We start from the raw sequence: 23196 nt of genomic DNA on the forward strand, positions 1-23196 counted from the left end.
GTGTGAAGACCTCCTAACTCTGTTTAGATTGCCACAACTTCGAAATCACACTAAGCGATCGTCTCCTTGTCTTCTTCCACTCATTGTTTGGTGACTGCTGCTGAGCTACTACCCTGAATCTTCTGTTGAGTTGCCTGTAGTGTCGCGGGCTTTCCTTCAATGGAAGTTGTGATGGTATAAGCTTCGTCTATCCATGGTTGTAGGCGTGCTTTTAGGACTGCTTCTCTGTGTCAAGCGACATCCACCTGTTTCTTAAGCACCTTTGCCTCCTTCCCAGAGTAGGTTGAGCAGCCCGACTTTCTCTACACCCTTGAGCCAAGTCCGTGGCTCTAATTCAATTGTTCCATCAGTGGTGTCAATCCGTCAGTGCATTAGCTGCTCAGTCGCTAAATGCAGGAATTTCTCGTGATCTGCGAGGTCCCAATCTTCAAACTTTAGTATAGGAACTCATCCTAAGTGCAGCCCCTCAAAAACAATGTCATATGGGAGCAACAGAGTTTGCAGGGAGCTCTTTCTCTCATCTATGTCCTTTGGCACCTTGGCTTTGCCCTTGCGCGGAGGAACATATTCAGGTAACCTGGTAATAGGGTCCACACCCTGGGTTTCAACTTCCATTTCCACGTCCTCCTCATCCACCAGGATTTCTTCATATTATTCCTCGTCGGCCTCCAGATTAATGGCCTTCCCCTTTTCCTACAAAGTGAGCTTGGTCCTCTGTGGGTTTCTTGGTGAGATGCGCACCAGGATCATAGCCTGCTTATCCTTCTTTGGTCTCGGTGTTCTGGGTGATTTAGGGACTTCAACTATCACTCTGGCACTCTCTGGGGCTTCTACTATCGCAATTTCCTATGCGGCTTCCCTGGGTATCGACATCATTCTATTCAAGAGGTCCTATGTTTCCTTCGGCAATCTCTCAAATGTTGAACTTGCTCTCAAAACCTCAAAATTCATAAGGTCCATACACACCTGATAGTGTAACAACTAAATTTTCAAAATGCCAAGTGTTTTTTGCTGGATAGCCACTTGTAATTTATAGGGCCTTTTGAATTCAAATCCGACCATTCCCCCCACATTCGTCGCATTAGTGCTAGATTGGCCGCAAATTTTCAAGAATGTAACCCATAAATTTTGCCTAAAATTCTTTCCACCCACTCCATTTAGCCTCAAACCGACCATCGAATCGTGAATAGTGACTTTAACAGTCACTTTCTAACAGGCCCACGCACTAGCGAAGCTGCCTTCATGTTGTCGTAGACATTGTGACACTTCATTGCTTCACGCAGTCCTGACATCGCGTACCTCCCCAACTCGGGAAGTGTAGTTTATAGTCCCGCGCCTCCTTTCAACTGCCTGGAGTGCTAAGACTGTGCTACTTTCATTTAGTCACATGGCTGGATCACCAGTGTATGGCTTCAAGTGACTGCCATTCACCTTTCCTGCAAAGGGTTCTCCATTTAACTTGACCAGTTGTACCGCGCCTCCGTCGATAATCTCCTTAATAACGTACGGCCCTAACTAGTGCATCCTGAATTTTATGGGGAATTTATCAAACTTACTATCATACAAAAAAACCAGATCGTTTACCTTGAATGTGTGCAGCTTGATGTGTCGATTGTGCCATGCCTTTTCACGTTGTTTTTGGACCTGCTGGTGAAATCGAGCCAAAAATCTCTCTTCTTCAAGCTCATCCAACTGCACGAGCCTCTCTTCTAGGGCTCCGTGATCCATCATGCCTGTGAGAGCTACTATGGATAGACTAGGCATGATGTATTCCATAGGCATTACAGCTTCCACACCATAGACAAGCCTAAAAGGAGTTTGTCCCATCAGCTTCTTTCAAGTCATTCAATAAGCCCATAATACTGCAGGTATGCGTAGGTCCCAATCACTTCGCTGAGCATTGTAAACCTTGGTCAGTGCATTTTCAAGCACTTTATTTAACTCATCCACTGTATCATTAGCCTGTGGGTGATAAGGTGTGCTCTTTTGGTGATACGCCTAAAATCCTCCATTAGTGCACTGATCGTCTCATTCAGGAAGTGCGTACCACGATCACTCATAAAGATCTTTGGAGATTCAAATCACGTCAGTACATGTTCAAATAGGAACTTCATGGTCATCATGCTCATGCAATCCTTCACCGGCTGCGCTTCTGCCCAATGAGTCAAATACTCTATCGCAGTGATAATGTGCCTCGCGCCTGTCTTCCATTGTGGTTGAATGGGTCCTACAAAATCTATTGCCCACTTTTTGAAGGGTTGCAACATCATTTGAGGATTCAAAGGCATTTCATCCCTCGCGATGACCTGCCTGTTCTTTGACATACATCACATGCCTTGCAATATGCTTTTGAATCCTGATGAAGGGTTGGCCACCACAACCCGGCGCATAGAATCTTCTACGCGGTTTATGTCCCTGCATAATGTCCTCCCGCGATGCCCCCATGAGTGCCCATCAGGATACTACTTTGTTCAAACTCAGGTACATACCGTCGCAATATTTCATCAGTCCCCATTTTGTATAGATGCCCAGCAATGACAGAGAAATATTTCGCGCACACCACTAATTCCTTGTTTTTTTAGACAGAGTATCCTTCTAGTGAATTTCTTGTTGTTAGGAAGTGTATGATATCCTTGAAATGACCATCCGTGATGCACACAGAAAAGATTACGTGTCAGGAAATCCTTCTTCCAAGTTAGTAAGTTCCTCCCCTGTTTCGATGTGCGACAGATGGTCTGGTCCCGTGGTCAATCATCCAGGTTTCACAACAACTTCAAAATCGTACTCTTGGAACAATAAGAGCCATCTACAGATTCTCCCCCCAACACAGGCTTATTGACCAGGTACTTTAGCACGGAGTGATCTGTATACATCTTAAACTAGCCTCCTAAAAAATAGTGTCGGTACTTTTGGAGTGCATACACCATAACTAGCCCCTCGCATTCAATGGTAGAGTAGTTCTTCTCTGCTTTGGCCAGCTGCACATGTGGATCATCCTACCCATCGTACTTGTCTGTCAGTCACATCTTAGGCTTCCAAATCATGCTCTCATCATCTTCCTACATTCGCGCCAATCATGAAATCTTACCTTGTGCGTACCCCACCATTTTGCAGGCATAGCACATAGTGCCCAGTCCAAGTCCTGAAAGCACTACTTTTCTGGCACCTCCCTTTCAAATGCATCCAAAAATATATCTACCTCATTTAGACCATCATAAATAGGTAGATTTCTTTCCTCTAACAACACACAGTGCAACAACCAAGCAATCATGTTGCAATTTAGCGTAGTTACTTCGTGTAACCGATTATGACAGTGTTCTATTTCTTTGTCAGAATCCGAAGTGCAAGAACTCTCATGTTCCCATGTAATCCGTCCATCCACAGTGGGATTCACCCAATCTTGGTCTTGCACGGTTATCTTATAGATGCAATCCAGATCATTATCACTCTCATAATCGCAGACTGGTTTTGTATAGCGTGATCCTTCAGCAGGATCTAGGGGTATTATTAAACGCAGTGATTTCTTCTTAAAGATCATCTTCCACTTCTTTATATTGATTACCCCGCTCATATCAGTAGCCCAATCAATTCCCAGGAGTATAGGGTAGGGATTGTTGTCATCTACAATCTCTATTACTTCAAAATCTGCCAGCACGCTCACTCCCTCAATATCCACGATCACCCCCTGTAGCCACCCCATGGGTATGATTTTCTGCTGATTTGCCATCCTTAGCTGAATTAGAGACCATTGCAGCACAAGTCTCCCCATTCGCTTGCAAGTTTTCTTTGCCAAAACATTCGCATCTAACCCCAAGTCCAAAATGACCTGATCCATTTGATACTCTCCTATTTGTGTGGTCAGTCTCATCTCCCTTCCCGTCCTTATTTTATGCTTGCCAATCTTTCGTACTACACGTGGCTCACCTGGTGCAGTTCCAGCGCATCTATTGATGAGTTCTTGTAACCCTTTTACAGCCTTACTGTCGCATAGTAACTTCATACAGGTTTCTAGGAAATTTGTGAGCATAGAGGGGTCCATTTCCGACTTAGGCTTATCCTTGCCTTTTGAATTGGAGGCCTCAGTGAAGCTCTTCTTAGCTTCCATGAATGCTTCATGAGCGTGCTCCAAATCAAACTCAATCTCTTTTTCTGGGGCTTTTCGAACCCATGTACTGCCTTCTGTTTGTTTCCCCTTATCATCTCCCGTCACGATTCCACTCAGAGCATTATATTTACATTCCGATCTTCCTCGCGCGAATCAGACCTCATCATCTGCAGGTTCTGAGTCGAGGGAGGCAATGGCACCCATTTTTCACATATCCTAGCTATTAGCATAGGAAAATCTTCTATTTCATGATCAAATAGTGTGTAATACTTGCACAACAGAAGCGTTGGATTAGTGCAATCGCAGTCATAGTGCCCTAGTCCTCTGTAATTATAGGAAATCAACTTTCCTCGACCTCTGCCAGGTCCTCCTCCTCCTTAGCCTTGTCCGCACCCCTGAAATCCTATCCGCACCATCTCGAAATTCTCGTCAAGGGGCCGCATTTCAGCTTGAACCCTATAGGTGGGAGTTCTATCCATCATCAATTCATAGCTCCTGCAAGTACGCTCATCATGTCCTACTGACCTACAAAAGTTTCAAAACAATTGTTGCAGTGCTTGTACATACTTCTGTAACAAGTGGTAGTTATCTGTGGCATTTTTTCCAGCTACCTAACAGATAGCGCACCATAACATAGGTGTCGTGCTAGGTTCTGCTTAAGCTTCCAGCATTAAAGGCATTGGTCCTCCTCCTGCTAGGTAATTTGTAAATATCAAGCAATGGTCTTTGTCATGACCCTGACTCTTGCATTTCAAGCACCATACTTCCTCGCGTACATCTGGCCGAACCGTTCTGTCCTGCTTCAGACTCTGCATCTCAAGGCACAGATTCTTTAGCTGCGCATGGATTTGTTGGACTCCTAGATTAAGATCCTGCATCGGGGTCTCATGTAGTCTCATGGAAATCTCCAAGGCCTCTGCCTGAGTTGTTATCTTCTGCTGCGATAGTGCACTCCTTAAGTGTGGTAGTAGCGAAGCCACAAACCACTCGCAATGATGTCCATCTGTCAAATTCATGTTGGCTTCGTGAATTGTACAGTTCAACCTCTGATCCAGCACCCAAGGCATCTTGCCTGGTTGCATCATGATCTCTTTGAATCCCACAATCGACTGCGCTTCAAATTTAGGCCTGCTAAATTCCCTATTTAGTGCTGCTTGGATGTCCGCTACTCTAGCATTCAGGTTATTGTTGGAGTACTTAATATACCAGGTTAGCGCACGATCTCGCAGGGCACTAACCAGTGTTGTTTTCTTTATATGATCATTTGTAACACCTTGAGCTTCCCATACAACACTCACAACGAACCAGAATTGGTCTGGGTCCTCATTTCCCAAGCATTTGAACAAAGGCAACGTTACAGTTTTTTCCATACTGAATCGCGGTAGAGGTGGAGATGGTACGGGTGAAGTTGGAGGCGATGGCAGTGAAGCCGCTGGTGGTGAGGGCGGAGGTGGTATTCGCGGGAATCCTTGCCTTATTAAATGAATATCGTTTCACGAAGACACCTTCGTTATTCCTTATTCGTCTCTTCATGGAGGTGAAATCAAGGGGCTATACTCCATGTTAGTGTCAGTCTTTGAAGCCCTCCACCAATGATCAAACATGCTCCTACAAAGTGGTCTTAGGGTGTCAAAGTCAAATTTTGTCATTTCAATGAGTCTTCAAGTAAAATTTGATCACTAGGTCTTAGGTCTAGGATTTGTTTTCCAAAGTTTTCCAAGTGTCAATCCGTGTCACCATTTGGTTGAGTGTACCATCATTCAAAAAGTTTTCATCATCATTTCAGGTTCCAATGGGTCATTTTACACCTTGTTCGTGCTTCAGTTGTACTTGGGTAAGGCCCATTTCCCTCTCCTAGGGTTTTGAAGGTAATTTTTCTTGGATGGCCAAATGATCAACAAAACTTGTGTCCTGATGTTCATACACCTTCCCCTATCCCTAATATACCTTCTTAAACAATTCCCATCACTGATATCCCTCAAATTCGTCATTTTCCCACAAACCCTATCTTATTTCTACAATTTAACAATTTTCTAGGTTAGGCTTGTGTTTTGCCCTTTTGGACCACTTCCCCTCACTCAATCTTTGAAATTCCACTTTCCCTTACTTCCTAACATCCCTCCCTACTTCCCAAAATTTTCTCAATAATTTAGAAGCCCCTCATCCCCTTCATTTCCCTTCATTTCTACAAATCCCCTGTTCCACATATCGGGATAGGTTTTCTTCAAACTATGTTTCTAAGCAAGAAAAGATGAATTTGAAAAAAGTGAGAGATTTTTTGTCCATCCTTGACCCAAGAAGAAAAACCTCTTTTATTTTTTACAAAAGTTTCATGGTTTTGGAGAAATGTCGAAAACATCATTGGCCTCAGGAGGATTGATGCACTTCTGGAGTGACCTTCGGAAAATCAAGATTTAACCTAGACAGGATGACCAAATGACTTGCTTGATGAGTCAACTGATAACTAGACAAAGAGAGATTTCGAAAGAGCTATCATGAGCTTAATTTTGAGCTGAGGAAGACCTTCAAAATTTGACTGCAACAGCACTCTGCATTTAGGCAGCCTCATTCTGCACATTTTGACTAGTCTTGCGAGATTTGACTTTTGACAAGGCAAATGAATTCCAAATTGAAAAATTCAAGATGTTCTGGAAAGTAGACTCGACAAGCTTTCCAATGAGATATCACACACCTAGTTTGGACACTGGGAAGGCCTTCAAAAGTTGTCTTCAAAAAGGCCCTAAACATCAAGAGGTTGGCACTGTGCATCAGAGCCATTTCTCCTTCACAAAATTGCACTGGCGCTGCGCATTGGGTTAGTTGCACTGCGCATTGAACTGTCAAGCCTTTAAACCATAAAAACTAATCCTCCATCACTTATTTTACTGCATTCACCTCCCAACAAGTATCAGCATATCTTGAGCTTAAATAGGGTTTTCATGTATGGTTCATGATTTTTGTATCCTAAAATTCAAACCCTAGTTTGCTTCTGAAGGAACAAAAGGCTTACATTAACATGATAGAGGACAAGATAGCTAGAGGAAGATACATTATCAATTACCTAAAGCAGGAGAATAAGCAGTTAGAGTGTAAACAAAGCCAAATGGAGTTAGAGATGCTAAAAATTCAAAGGCAAAGCAACAAAGAGCATCTCGTTCCCTTGAATCCTATTGAACAAGAAGTGGAGCATGATACAGAAATATGGCTTGAAAGAGTTAATATTCACCTTGAGGGGCTTTTAAAGAAATCAAATAAATATAATAAGATGCTAAGGCATATGGCCCACCATTATTTGACCCAGAATAGGATATGCAACAGGAGGATCGAGCACCTTAAGGCAAGATTAAGGAGGGCCTTAAAAGGAAAAAAGAAGGATGATAAGCTCAACACTTTGGCTGATGTTACTCCAGCCCAAAAAAGTAACACATGAAGCAACTTTGAGCCAAAAGTAGGCAAATTTTCAAACAATTTTGTCAATTTCAAATTTTTGAATTATGCAACACAGAAATTCTGGTGGATGCGCAGTGCCACCGGCGGTGCACATTGGATTTGAAAAATGGCTTGTAGTTCTGGATTTAGCATCAAAAGTACAACAATCCCTGAAATTTTCCTCTTATTTGGATCAAAACTAGGTCTCCTAAAGCGAAAAAAAAAAAAAAACACTCAAAAAGTGCCCTCTCTGCCACTTTTTGCACCCACAGGAAGCAATCTTGGGAGAATTCATTTTTGAAGGGGAAAATGACCTCCAAATTAGGAAATTCAAGATTTTTCAGAAACTAGACAGAAAGATCTTTCCAACAATCTATCTTTGGCATGATTTGGTGGAGTGAAAGGCCTCCAAAAGCATACTTGAAGCGATGCTCCGCATTGGACAGTTTTTGTCAATTTTGCTTAAAACTCAAAATCTCTCCCAGTTTGACTACCAATTGACTTTTTCTCTTCTCCTTGGTAAATTTGTGATGGTAAATGATGTAATGTGATGTAAATTTGAGGAAAAATGAATTTAGGGGGTAGATACATCAATGAAAAGTGGTTTAAAATTGAATGTATCAGTTTCCTTGGTTTTAGAAGCAAGTTGTTCCACTGCCTATTTTCTTGTTCCTAGTTTAGATGTAGTTGAAACAGCTCCTTAACCCTTGGATCTGACCCCTGATGGATAGGTCAGATGGTTTTTATGCCTATATTATGTACTTTATTAATCATTTGTAAAGGTTGGACTCTTTTGAAAGTGGTGCACTCATTGTATATTTGTATCAGCACTTTGGCAAGGAATAAAACCAGGTTTCACAGCTATTTTTGTGGGATTCTTGTGATATGAGTTTATGTATGGTTCTTCTTCTATAATGAGTTATTCTTATGTGTTATATGTCTCCAAATCTCTCTTTTTCTTCTAAACTAAATGAATCAAGATAAATAGACAAAATACACTAATAACAGTGCTTTGTCTTGGGAATGCATTTGGTTTTTTATGTTTTCAATAGTTTGAAGAGGACTCATGGTTTCTTCATGCCCTCCTCAGCTCCTCAACAGTCTTAAATCAATCATCTCATCCAATTACTAGTACATAAACACTTATCTATCTTGCCCCACAAAACATGTCTGTATCCCTGATTTAATTTCCTGTACCCAACCTGCCTGCTCCATTGGATCCAGCAACAAAATTTTCAAAATCAAACCAAAAACCCTAAAGCTACTATACCAAGCCTAAAATCCAAATTAGAATCATTCATCTCAACTAAGATTGACAAGGAGAGAGCCCTCTTCCGACCTGGTAGGGCTAGCTACCAGGTTAAGCGTGGTTTGTGGTTATCCTAAGATTGCCTCCCTTCAGCCTGAGGTCGATCTAGGCTCTAACACTCTGGACCCTTATTTCCTTTGTTTCTGTAAATTTTTCCACTTTGCGTAGTCCCAAACATCAAGGTAGCTGCATAACCAGTTTTCCGCACAACAACATTTTAATCCAAGTATTCAAAGATTTTACGTACTTACCTCGCAATCCTTTGAAAAATTGTCACTCTGCCTCACTAGAGCTGACTGAGGTGTCAACCACGAATTTAGTCACAAATCCTCCTATGATGTGATCGAGCCAATGATTGACAATGTAGATGATCTTATCCTCCGATGCTTCCAACCTTTGCACTAGCTCTGGGGTCCACACAATAGGAATGTCAAGTTTCCACCTTCCTTGGTTATCTACTAGCTTCACGATCCACTCGTATAGCTCAGTAGGAAAGGAGGCCAAAAAGATTTCATGGATCTCCGTATATAGGTATCAGTCCAACCACTATTCTTTTGATAGTTGCGGGTTTCTGTTTTCTTGTGCTGCGAAATCGTGAATCCTTTTGTCCAACCAGCCTTCGATTCTTTCTTAGTTAGATTCTAGTGATACAAATTCACACATCTCTTATGCAGATTCCAGTCCCGGCAACGGAACCATTTGTTGGCTTGAGGGGGCCTGACCCAGGTTTAGCGTTAGTTAGCCAAACAAATCCCTACACTACTGACCCTTTCGGCATCAGCCCGTGGAGCGCGGACTGAAGTCTCACTCGAAGCAGTATGGGGGGATGTTGGAACCAAGTTTCTACACCCTTGAGATGGATGTGATGTCGGTTTATTCCAGTTATACCTACCTTCGCACAGGTTGCTTATCCCTCTATTCCACCCTTCAGTACCTTCGCGAAAGGGTACAATTGGCTTTTACGCTGCCCTAACCTGTAGCTTAGGGACCTTCGCGTTGCTAGGGCAGCGAACTGAGATATCTCCCAAACTAGGCTAAGTGTCTTACTTATCTTATTAACTTATCTTAGTTAGATTCACGTAAAAATATGTTCTTAATTGCGTTCACTTAACCAACACATTTACATACCTTCGTGCATCCTATAAGCATTATAAGTGAAATTCATACCCAATATAACATATGCATAAACAAGAAATAAAGATGCAGAAATAATGGAATACTTCTCTTTATTTATAATTCCAGATGATTACAGACTCGACCCATCCTTCGCACTTAGCTGCAGGGCTCTATGCACTCAGCTGCAAAGCCTCTACCTACGCTATGACCCAAGACTTAGACTTCTACCTCAAAGCTATCTCTCATACGTCATATCTTCATTGATTATTGATTGATCCCTCTAACTACTTAGAGCTTAGATCTATTTATACAATCCCATGATCTGCGGAACATGGGTAGATCCTTTATAGCTGACATTACGTACAAAATAAGGGCAAACAAACCTATGACTCTTTAACACCTACGCACTCGGCGACCACAAAATGCGAAATATTTACACTTGGAATAAAAAATTTGACCAAAATATGGGCTTTTAGCCCCAAAAATACCCTTGGTGGATCCCGCGCCCAACAATTTCCCTTTACCATCACAAAATGATTTCACTTTGCATCGTTGCATTATTGCCTTGTGCAGTGCACCTTGACATATGAAGCATCACACCTCTTTTATCACACCACATATTTATTTAGCAGTCTAAGTTCTAGTGTTGCACTATGGTGCAATCCTTTTGCATAACATGTGATGAAGTTATGCGATGTGCCACATAGTTGTGTCATGATCCATCTTCATAATGGCGCATTACCAAGTTGAGTGATGATGCAATATTGTTTAACAACATAAATTTTAACCTTTTTTCCACAACGTGTCTCCCAACCTCAAACTACACATTTCTTTTGTGTTGTGTCCCAATTCACTTTTAGCTTTATAATTTACTTGTTCTGATGGATATCTTTGATCTTATGGACTTGGTTGATCTGTAATATTTCACATATCATCATCTGAATAAATGGATCCTCCCAAGAGAATACTTGGGAAAGACTTGTGGAGGAAGAATTAGAGGAAAGTCATATTACATCAATGCCCACATTAGAGAAATTTTGAGGTCAAAAATGGGTCTCCTAAGAAAAATGTACAATCAAAATTCACTTTATGAGAACCAATCACATTTTAGGGGATGACATCATCCCCCATGGTTGAGGTGGCATTACTTGAGTTAAAGGTACTTGTCACATTCTCAATGGTAGATAAAAACTCATGGTTAACCATGGTAGTGCTCTAAGTACTTTTAAAGTCATAAAGTAAAGTACTCATAATAAAGGTCATTTCACACTTTTTGAATAAAATATTATTATTGTCATTTCATATTTTTTGAAAGAAACAATGCATATCCCTATACAATCTTCATGTCTTTACACACTTTTCAATAAATATTATATTTTTATATTTTTATATTTTTATTTTTAAATTATATATTCATCTCATTTTATTTACTATTACAATTTCAAATTAATTATAAATTTATATGAAATAAAAATAAAAAAAATTATGACCTTGTAAGTTTTAAAATAAATCAAATATATGAATAATATTATTATCATATTAATAGCAATACAAACATATTAAAATTCAAGAAAAATATATATTAGTTTTGAATTTTTTAATAATCTAAATGTAATAAAATATATATTATATATTATTCCTTGTTATGTTATAAATCAATTCAGTATGTAATATAAAATTAATATATAAAATAATATATTTTATTTATTATATTATATTATTTGATTTTTATGTAGCATCTCAATTACATGTTATTATATAATTTAATTGTATAAGCTAAATAATATATATTTTAATTAATAGTATATTATACTATTAAGGATTTATGAATTTATATTTATAATTTATTTTAATTTATTTAAGTATAAAGGACAAATGCACAAATGCATTAGTTGTTCAATGATAATGGCTTTTATTTTAAAGCTTATTTTTATTTATAGTCACATCAATACAATTTTTTATATTAATTTTATTTTGGTACAACTTTTCAATTTAATTTAACCATGGTTACATAGATTGTGGTGCGAAAAGTGAATTACAAATTTATAAATATTATTTTATGGTTTAGCTATTATTTTTACTATTTCTTTAGGAGGCCCATTTTAGACCTCAAAATTCCCCTAATGCCTGTGTTGATACAAGGCGTTGTATTGATATACCAATATCTCTGGAGTGATAGAAAATTTACTATATTTTTGCAAGGAAAGAATATCTAGATGGAGAGGAAGACATCAAGGTGTAACAAAATGTTATAAAGTCATGGTTGCATAAAATGGCTTCTCACCTTGTAGTATTTCCATGCATTGCGACTATTGAATGGATAGTCAAATGTATTGATACAAGGGATATGACTATGAGAGATATTCATGGAAATGAAATCATTGCACTTACATATACCCAAATAGCTGAGTATTATAACTTGTCAAAACATTAGATTGCATTCTCACTAGCTTCATACAACAGGTTTAATTTGAACAACAAAAACATCCTAAGAAGCTAGTGACAAGACCTCAAAAAGTTTAAAAGCAAGCAAAAAAAGAGATATAAAACAAAGTCACTCCGGAGAGCATATTAGTTGGTCGCAACTATGTGTTTTAAGCTGTATGGGAAATCAAAAATTGGATTCTTTGAGGAAAGTTAGGTGCCACTCATATACACATGCACTGATGATGGGGTCATATTTAATTTGGGCGAAGTTATTGTTGCATCTCTTCAGGCCAATGTGGTAGATGCTCAGATTCTAGAAGAAGGGAAGCAACCCAAATTTTAAATGGATTTTTACTTGCTTGACTATATATGTGCTAGATGTGAGTTTGAGATGATGGGGTGAAGGTGGACTCTAACTCCAAAAATTCAACCAGTGCATATTTATTAAAGGGATTTGTGGGATAACCAAGATATGACATTATACACGATGATAGTTGAAGGCTTCACTTCACCACTCTTTCATATTTTATTTGATTATGATTCATCGTGCATGTCTAATCATGCTAAGGAAGTTGTTTAGGAAGTTGTTGCTTGGGTCAATCTACTAGACTTGACATATATTAAAGTATTTGGCTCTTGGAAACCACCACATCAAATCCCATCATTCATGACTGATAAGATAATTTTATACGAAATTGCATAATAGGTGATCATGATTGAAGAAGGCATCATAGCCTACATACCCATTTTATGTAGGCATGTATGGTACGAAGAATTATAAAGAAGCACAAGCAGAAGATGTTGACCTACATTGTTTCAAATTTGGAGAGCTGGACTTCCACGTATATGACCTAAGGGGTGTACTCTCGACTCATTATTCCAAATGTATGTGCAAGTGGTCTTATTCATCACAAACCGAAAAGGATGATGAAAAAATTAAGAATTGTTACAATTTTATAGAAGCCTTGGGAAGAAAGAATGGCTTTGATGCTATAGTTGGAGATTCTTCGAAAGTAAAGGATGCTAAAGATAATAAAGTTGCACAGAAAAGGGCAATAGAAAAGGAAGTTGCTAGAAAAGAAAAGGAGAAGAAATTAAAAGAAGATCTTAGGTAGAAGAAAGAGAAAGAGAAAATAGAGAAAGAGAAGGTAGAAAGAATATCAAATGAAGAAAGTGAAATGTTACAAAAGGAGGAAGAAGAAAAGAAAAGGCATGAAGAAGAACGTTTGGAAAAACAAGCCCAAGAGGAAACTAAGTTGAAAAAGTAGTAAGAAAAAGAATCCCAAAATGCAGGCAATGATGGTTTGTTTAGCATGGATATTGATCCAAAAATATTGGAAACCATGTTGTTAACAGTAGGTGATTTGTCAATTGGGGAGATGGGAATTACTTTAAGAGATGACAACCAAGTTATGAAATTGGAAAAATTTTGGGACACCAACTAGATTATCTATGAGAGGAGGAAGTACTTAGCCTGAGAACCAACAAATCCCATCTCAGTGACCACAGAAAGAAACATAGTATCTATCACTCCAGGTAATATGTTGACCATAGCTTCAGTCAACACTGCCTTTTCCTTGGTAATAGAAAGAAATAATGAGCACTTGGTGGAAAAGATAAAAGAACGGGATAGGAATTTGAAGAAAGGACACTAATAAATTGAAAGATTGTCAAAAGAAAACCAAGATTTATTGGCCTAAATATCTTACGATAAGGATTACCAGAGTGAGGAAATTATGAGGAAATGCAGTTAAAGGGAAAGGTGTGTAACTCAAATACACCTTGTTGGCCATCGATCTGATGCATGTATGGAGTATGGAACACCTTGATTCACTAGAGGCATTTCCAAGAAAAGAAGATCTTAGTCGGGAAAGAGATAGAGCTAAAATCAAACTCGTCATATAATCACAAGAAAAACGTGAAAAGGATGTGATAAGAATGATGAAAACCTATGAAAAACATCACATCATGATAGATATAATAATAAAAGCTCATAAGTTAGTCTCCATCGGAGCCCGAGGAGAGATGAGGCATGAGCAGGATATTGAACATGAAATACATGCAATGATTCTTGCATGATAACTAGTGTTCACGGAAAAATATATAAAGTTGACTAAATAAGAATTGGAACAACATTTGGTGGATCCCACTAAGCTACATACCATGTTCACTTTGTTATTTCACTGAATCCAAGTTGACTTGAAGAAAATTGTACCAAAATATGTGTGAATATGTAGTCATCAATGAAGGCTTGATTTTAGGAATTTCTTGCTGCATTTTCAACATTCAACCCTCCAAATTTGGAACAATCCAAGTCAACAACTTCTGCTTGTGTTGCTTTATAATTATTTATATCGTACATACCTACATAAAAGTTGTATGTAGGCCATGGTTCCATCTTCAATTGTGTTAGGATGTCACCAGCACCTATGGTCACTTGGTATGCAATTTCCTATAAAATTATCTTATCAATCACGAATAGTGGGAGTTGGTGTGGTGGTTTCCATGAACCAAATACTTTGATATATGTCGAATCTAGTGGATTGAACCAATCAACAACTTCCTAAACTACTTCCTAATCATGATCAAACATGCATGGTGAATCATGATCAAATAAAATATGGAAGGGTGGTGAAATCAAACCTTCAACTATCTTCATGTATGATGTTGTATGTTGGCTATACCAACCCTCCTATAGTAAATATGCATTGGTTGGATGTCTGGAGTTAGATTCCACCTCCACCCTATCATATCAAAATCGCATCTAGCACATATATAGTCAATAGGTAAGAAGCCATGTAAATTTTTGGCTACCTCCCTTCTTCCAGACTTTGAGCATCCATCACATTGGTTTGGAAAGATGTCGCAATAATTTTGGCCCAATTAATATGCCCCTATAAATAGTGCATGTGTATATGAGTCAGATCCATATTTCCTCAAAGAATTTAGTTGTTTCTTGGCCATACAACCTACAACACATAGCTGCAACCATCTCTAGAGTGACTTTGTTTTATATCTCTTTCTTGGCTTACTTCTAAACTTCTTGGGGTATTTCCATCAACTTCTTAGGATGTCCTTGATGTTCAGATTAAACCTATTGTACCAAGACACTAAGAATGCAATCTAATGTTTTGGCAACTTATAATAATCATTTATTCGAGGATATTTAAGAGTAGTGATTTCATTGCCATGACTATATTTAATATTCATATGCCTTGTATCAATACATTTGACTATCCATTCTATGGTCTCACTGCACAGAAATACTGCAGGGTGAGAAGCCACTTTATGCAGCCATGACTTTCTGACATTTTGATACACCTTGATGTCTTCCTCTCCATTTGGATATTCTTTCCTTCTACGTAGATGGTAAATTTCTGACCAATCCTAAGAAATTGACTTATCAATATAACACCTTATATGAGCATAGGTGGGCACTAATGTAATAGGATTGTCCTCATATTATTCCTCCAGAGGGTCTTTCACAGGTCTTCTCTTGGGAGGATTCATATCTTTAGATGATGATATGCTAAAATATTTTAAATCAACCAAGCCTAGAAGATCAAAGATATCCATTAGAACAATTAAATTAGAAAGCTAAAAGTGACTTGGGGCACAACGCAAAAGAGCAGTGTAGTATGAGGCTAGGAGATGCACTATGGCGCAAGGTGAAAATTTATGTTGTTAAACAATATTTCGTCACGATGCAACTTGGTAATGTACCATTGCAGAGATGGATAATGACACAACTATGTGGTGCATCACATAACTTCATCACATGGCATGCAAAGGGAGTGTGTCGTAGCGCATCACTAGAAATTAGATTGTTAAAAAAATTGTGATGCAATAAAGATGGGTGATGCATCATATGTCAAAGTTTGTTGTGCAAAGCAAAAATGTAGTGATGTGATGTGAAATTGTGATGTGATGGAAAATGGGCATTGAAAAATTGGTTGAGTGTTGGAGTCAATAATAGTCGTGTGCAATATATATGCATATGGTGGAAGGAAAAAGGTTGGGTGAATGAATAGATGGGCCAAAGTAGGGTAATGCCTACATTTTATTAACAAAACAAATGTGAGAAGAGGATGTACAATACTAACCTAGAATGCAGCATGCTGGGTGTAGGCATTACAACTCCAGGCATCAAGGCACAAACGCAAGCAACAAGGATGTGTTACCAAATGGTGTAATGCAAGTATCCAAGGGATATTTGATAACATATCATAGTGAAAATGAATAGGGGGTGGGGGGGGTTATATATAACAATTTTTATTGTGGAGAGTGTACTAAATGTGCATTAATTGTGTTTACACCTCAAAAAGATATTTGCAATGTGTCACAGATCATGGTTGTGATATGATGAAAGGTTGAGATGTGATGCAAGGTTATGATGCATTGAGGGTTTGTGACGTGCCCTTCATATTTTATGAATTTTCTAAGTTATAAAATCCTTTGTTATTGCATTTCAAGAGTATCAAGAATGATCTTAGGGTCTAGGTCAGATAAATGCCTTAGTATTTTGGATGAGGGAACCCTAAATTTGTCTCTTGTAAGAAAAATTTAGGGTTGTTACAACTGCTACAACAAGTGACTTACAAACTTTTCTTTGATCGCAGAGGATTTGTCTAAAAACAATAGGGTCTTCACATTTAAACCAAATTCAAACAATTATTAAACTTGAAATTCTCCACCTATGCTCTTGAATGATTATCCTTTTTTTACTTCTTGTATCATAATGTCTTGCACCAAAGAATCTAATAAGAAAGTTCATATCCTTACCTTAGAAATGATAATAAGTTGATTTCATTGGACCTTTATTTCTCCATAGTTTCCCATCTCCTACATGTTGCTGAGTTTTTGTGACAAAGTTTCCAAAAATATCCTACATTTCTTCTGGATTTGTCTTAATCCCACCGTGCCAAGGTATCTCCCCAATGGACTAAGTAAGGAAATAGAAACAACTTGGATTTCCTATGGTTTTTGAAATTTCTAACAAATTATTGTGGCCCCAACGAAACTGGTCTCTCATGCAAGGGGAATAAATGAAAATATGAAGCATTCCCATATTCCTCCATACTACATGATGTCAACTCTTTCCACAAATTGAATCCATAACTTGCTAATTAATAGGGTTGGCAATCACTAACCCTATGTCTTCATTCCTCTCGTCAATCAATTCAACCTTTCTTCCTCGGGTTCACATAAATTTGACATCATATGAGTCAATTCCTGTCACATCCCTATGACACCTAAAAAAGGGGAGAATCCAAATCCAGGATTCCCCGCATGCCTTTCAAATTTAAATCAGGTACTGTTACACAACATTTTGCCACTGTCCTTGTACTCCCCATATACGATCCTAGATGACCTTTATAGTGCACCCAGCATGCTTTCCCATCATGAAGAAACTCCCAATATGTCCCTCTTCACAAGCAGAACAATTCCACTTTGCGTCATTTCCCAAGAATTTTCCTTCTATCCCAGTTTACAATATCGACACTACTAACCAAGTTTTCTCCTCGTGCCGATTTACATAGGTTAAAACTAACCCTCGCACCGATCGGATCGACTGAGCCCTTTTCCAGTCACGTCGATCCTCTTTTGGATGGTTTTTTAAATAAGGAGTTGAAGCTTCCATGTCTAGAAGCTTCGTAATAGAAGTCTAGTAGATGATTGGGACGAATAGAGCCAAGGAAATCAGTTTGGGCTCCTTTCCCCTATTAGGATGGAACAACCTCAAGAGATAAGACCTTCTCCCATGATGAGAGGAACCATCTCCAATCCATCCAAGCTATATAAACCTATCCTTTTCCCAAGCACAAGCTAGTTTTCTAGTTAGAGTTTTGTAGCAAGTGTGAATAACCAACAAGTCATTTATAGCTTATAGCTTTCTAATGTGTGTTTGAGGGAGAATAGTGTGATTTTGTTTTGGTTTGAGACTAGAGTGAAAGAGGCCTTAAACTTCCATTTGTTTGGGTTATCCATGAAGTGCTAACAGAAGTGTGGGAATCCGGATACGTCGGAGGAGACCAGCAACGTCAGGGCACCGGTTGTAATCTCTTTCTCATTTATATTAATGCAATTATCTATTGATTTGCTACATGAAGTGTCATTTTACATCTTTATGGCTTAATGTTCCTTGACCTATTAAGTAGGTTGAATACAATATTGTATGATGTCATGTTTGTTATTGTTGTTGTTTGCTTGTTTTAGGTATTTGAAGGAAGGAAATGGAAGATAGTTGCAGCGAGGAAGTAGGACCATCACCAAATGGAATAACGTTCTAAGAGGTAGGCCCTCTTAATTGATTCTAGCTTAAGGATATTTTCCATATATTGCTTGTTTGTGGCTAGACCTGCTCTCTTGGGCTAGAAGAATTGTTTGTGTCCGCACTAAGAATTTACCTGCACCACAAATTGGCGACTCTACTAGGGAGCCAATCCTTTTGTTTAATTGATTGTCATTTTATGGTTTTGTGTGAACTTTTCTAGTATCACCATTTCCCTTTAGTGTTCTCTGCTTTTCCTGGTTTACTGCTCTGAGCCTGAAATTTACAGTGGCAAGTCTGGTCCTGGCCTTTGAAAATTTTTGTTTTTTTACTTGAATGCTTGGTCAACACATTTATTTTTCTGAAAATCGTGCCAATCACTGTGAGTTTCTCAAAACCAGTCGCGCCGACCCCCTTTTGGCGTGTGTTGTTAGTTAGGAATTCGTGTCGATTCCTGTAGGTGAATATCAGGGTTTACCCTAGATCATAGCCAATGTGTGTTGCCCTTCTGATTTTTGTCTCTCAACTCATTTTGACTGTGTTCTCCCTAGCTTGAAAGCTCTTTTAGCTTGGTTTGTATGATTGGTTAATTTTCATTTCCTTTCCTTGGTTTCCTGAGTTCTTGGATGGTGTATAACCCTAGCACATCTAGTTCATCACCCACTCACTTGTTTGCCTGCTCAGAAATTCAAATCCATAGTCAAATTTTCTCCTTGCATTTCGTTTGATTAGTCCTTTCATTGCTTCGATTTCCATTTGACAAGTTTGGAAAGTTTCGTTTAGTGTTTGAGCGTCTCTTTTCGGGCACATATCACATTGCCCATCTTGTTTTTGGTTCAATCTTTACTTCATTAGTTTTGAAAATAATTTTCTTTTATGCTTTCTTATGATTGATTGTATTGCGAATGTTTCATTGAAGTGTGAAGTGTTTGCGAAACATTCATTCTGTCATTTCATTGAAAAATACATAACTCTAGTTTTCTGCATCAATATGTTATGTTAGTTAGCATCATTGAAGGTTAGGGTTGCATTGTCACTTGCATTGCAAAAGAAATGAATTCTCTTTATTAGTTAAAGGGCTAATTGAAGTGAATTTGATAGGAAAGTTAGGAATTGGAAAGATTTTTTCATCATTTTTGTTTTCAAAAGACGAAATAGTGAAAAATCATTTTGCTTTCAATTGCTTGTTTTGTTGCATTTGAGTATGATTTCTACTCTTAGTAGCGTAGACAATTCATCGAATTGAAAGGGTCCTGTTTCATTTAGCTGCACATGGGTGTTTTTGAGTCACATCGATAAGGCCTGAAAACCGAGACATAATTTCAAGATAAAATCTAAAATATACTCAATTAACCTAAGGTACATTTGAAATATAACGATCACATATTAGAAGGTCTAGGCTAGAGACGTGTTCTGGCATCTTAAAACCTAGCAGTTGTCATTCGCTTCGACACTAGACAACGCTAGTTCGGACTTGTGCTCCCCATACCATCAAGTATATAAAGGGAGCCCTCACTAGGTTGCAATCCTTTATCCATAGGAAGTCGAGTCTGTCACCTTGTAAACATGATACACCAAACACAGCATTCAGGGAGACTGTCTGCCTGTACTTCTCGGTTCACCGGGAGGTATTCTGTAGTTCACAGTTACCTGGTAATCATTTTTACCTAGATCATCTTAAGTAGTCGTTTTTATCTTTTTGAATCCCTAAATATAAAATATCACCCAAGAACTTGCCCTTTCAATCTCGTTTCAAACCAAAAGTGATAGAGTCACCTTTGCTTCTTTCTCGACTCTTAAAACATGAAAGAGCACCAGTTCTTTTTGCGTCTTAAAAAATTGTTGCCCATGATCTTATAATATCACTGTTAGTCTTTTTACACCACATCATGAGTATACCTTTAAATACATTTTAAATCCCTTGAAATTGATCTCTCTTTTGGTTATTTGAGACAAGATCATCATGGTTGAACCAACTGGTTCGCCCAGTTCCTCTTCCTCTTCTCTCTCTGAAATATTGTCTAGGGAGCTTTTTCCTAACTTGCCACATCCGCTTGAGGACCAAGGTGTTGAACTTGGAATTGTTTTGAGTATTCAACCTTTTTCATCTCGTCCTCCCCCTTCAGATACTAGGTCACTTTCTAACATTGGCCTAGAATCTCTAGATAACCCTATCCAAACTCCTGATAGTCTGTCAACTTCTGAAGGTCAGCTTTGACTAGTTATTTATCCTTCGAATCCTTTGTTTGATCTTGTTGTGATATCACCACAGCGTCCTTACAATCCCTACGATCAGTCGGGTATTCCTTTGGAATTATCCCCTTGAACATCTTCAGTAGTCCATCGTCATCTGTTTTCACCCATGGAATTAGAAGGCGAAATCCTAGTCTCCTCTCCGGGACACTCGGAGGTTTCCACTCCACGCACAGTCGAGGAGCTGGAATATCCTTTCCCTCCTGAACATTTCCCTTACACAGGAAGCATTCCGACTAGTGTTCATCCTAAGTTACCATGTAATTATGTGACTTTAGCTTAGTTGGTTTCAAGCATGCCTACTCCCTCATCATTGTATAACAAACCTATTTGGGTGTCTGGTGCTATGCCTACCACAAGTCTGTTCATTCATAACCCAACCACCCAACAAATGGTGATCTTTGTAGTCACTTTTGTCCCAGTGCAACCCACCATTCCCAATCCTCTTAGTTCGTCGGTCCAGGTGACCCGTCTGGTTCAACTGATGATCTCGAGTCATGTCGCTGTCAGTTCTTCGATCCCTCCAGTAAGTGGATAGGTTGTTCCACCGTCTAGGGGTAGAGTCTGAATGTTTCTATGATGTCTGGCACAACCAATGTGAGTGGCTCACAACCTCACATGGTTTGGATGAACCAACCCTCTTCGTGTGCCAATTCAAATCCTGTTGGTCCTCCTGGATCAGGCAATGTCCAGTACCAATAACCCAATGTTTGTCTGACTGGGTCAAGTCATGTCCAGTACCAACAACCTAATGTTGGTCCATTTGGGTCAAGTCACGTCCAGTACCAGTAGCCCAATATGGCTCAAGGTCAGTACCAACCTCCTTATGTTCCATATGGTTCACAAGAAATGGCTAATCCATCATAAATCCCTCAGCCTGGACCCTATGTCCAACCTGGTCCATCCGCTGCACCTGGTGGGTATGGCCAGATACAGTTCAGGAACTTTCAAGCTATCATTCCGAGAACTGTTAAAGTACCTTTGTAGCAGCAAGGACAACTCCTATAGTAGCAAGGGCAACCTTCATTGTAGCAAGGGCCATCCATGCAACAGCAAGGCCAGATCATGCCGCAACAAGGAAAACTGCAACAACCACATGGGAAACCCTCGTAACAGTTGTAGAAAACCATGCAACTGCATACGAAATATGCATCACAATCCTCCCAGTCTATGCCTTCACAAGGTCAACCTCTGTAGCCGCAGGGAGAGCCTTTATAGACGCAGGGTCAACCCTTACAATCACAAGGTCAACACGAGCAGCAAAAACACTTATACTCATATCAATAGGGTCAACCCTTGTAAGGGCAAGGCTAGGGTCAAGTCCTACAGCAACAGGCACAGAATTCTTATGTCCAAGGGAAATAGGTTCAGCCTCCTTTTGTCTAAGGATAGCAAGTCCAAAATCCTTATGTCCAAGGACAGCAAGCGCGGAATCCTTATGTCCAAGGGAAGCAGTTCCAATACCCATTTGTGCAGGGGTAGTAGGTTCAAAACCCTTATGCTCAGGGACATCAGTTGCAAAATCCATATGTCCAAGGTCAGCAGGCTCAACAGCCTTTTAACCAGTATGTTTCTTATCAACAGCCTCTGACTGGCCAGTTCCAAGGCTTTCAAGGTCAGAATCCTCCTTATGGGCAAGGTAACCCATAGGGGGGGCAAAATCAAATGCCTTATGGAAAAACCCCTCCACCTTGGGGACGGAATCCTTACCAGCAGGGATGAGTCCCACCAATTGGACCCCCTTATCGACCTCAAATGCCTTTCAATACCCAATTTCCGTTCTTGGCTACGCTACAATTACCATATGTGTCTAGACTCATGAATGATCTGATTCTTCATTCGCCATATTGGCCTCCAATTTCATCCAATATTCCAAGCAATTGTCCAAAATTTGAAGGAAAAGTGAAAGAGGACCCTCAAGCCCATGTGATGACATATCACCTCTAGTGCTCCTCGAATTCCTACATTGATGATTCCATTTGTCTTTGTCTTTTCCAATGAATTCTTATAGGAGCTGCGGCCAAGTGGTATATCAAGCTCCCCCGGAATACCTACCATGACTTTAACACTCTCGTCATGGCCTTTCTCACAGATTTCCAATTGTCAGTTCGCTATGAAACTAGCACCCATCTATTAACGTCACTCAAGCAAGACACAGCGACTCACATCTCTGATCACATCCATGAATGGAGATGTAGGCGCCGTCTGATTAAGTTTGAAATTGTTGATCAGTTGTTGACCGAGTGGTTCACCAAATCATTTGTCAACAAAATTTTTGAGGACATT

This window comes from Pinus tabuliformis, chromosome 4_2, assembly GCF_031772625.1.
Source record: "Pinus tabuliformis cultivar Carrire ecotype Pingquan chromosome 4_2, CPIR1, whole genome shotgun sequence".
NCBI classification, from domain to species: Eukaryota; Viridiplantae; Streptophyta; class Pinopsida; order Pinales; family Pinaceae; genus Pinus; species Pinus tabuliformis.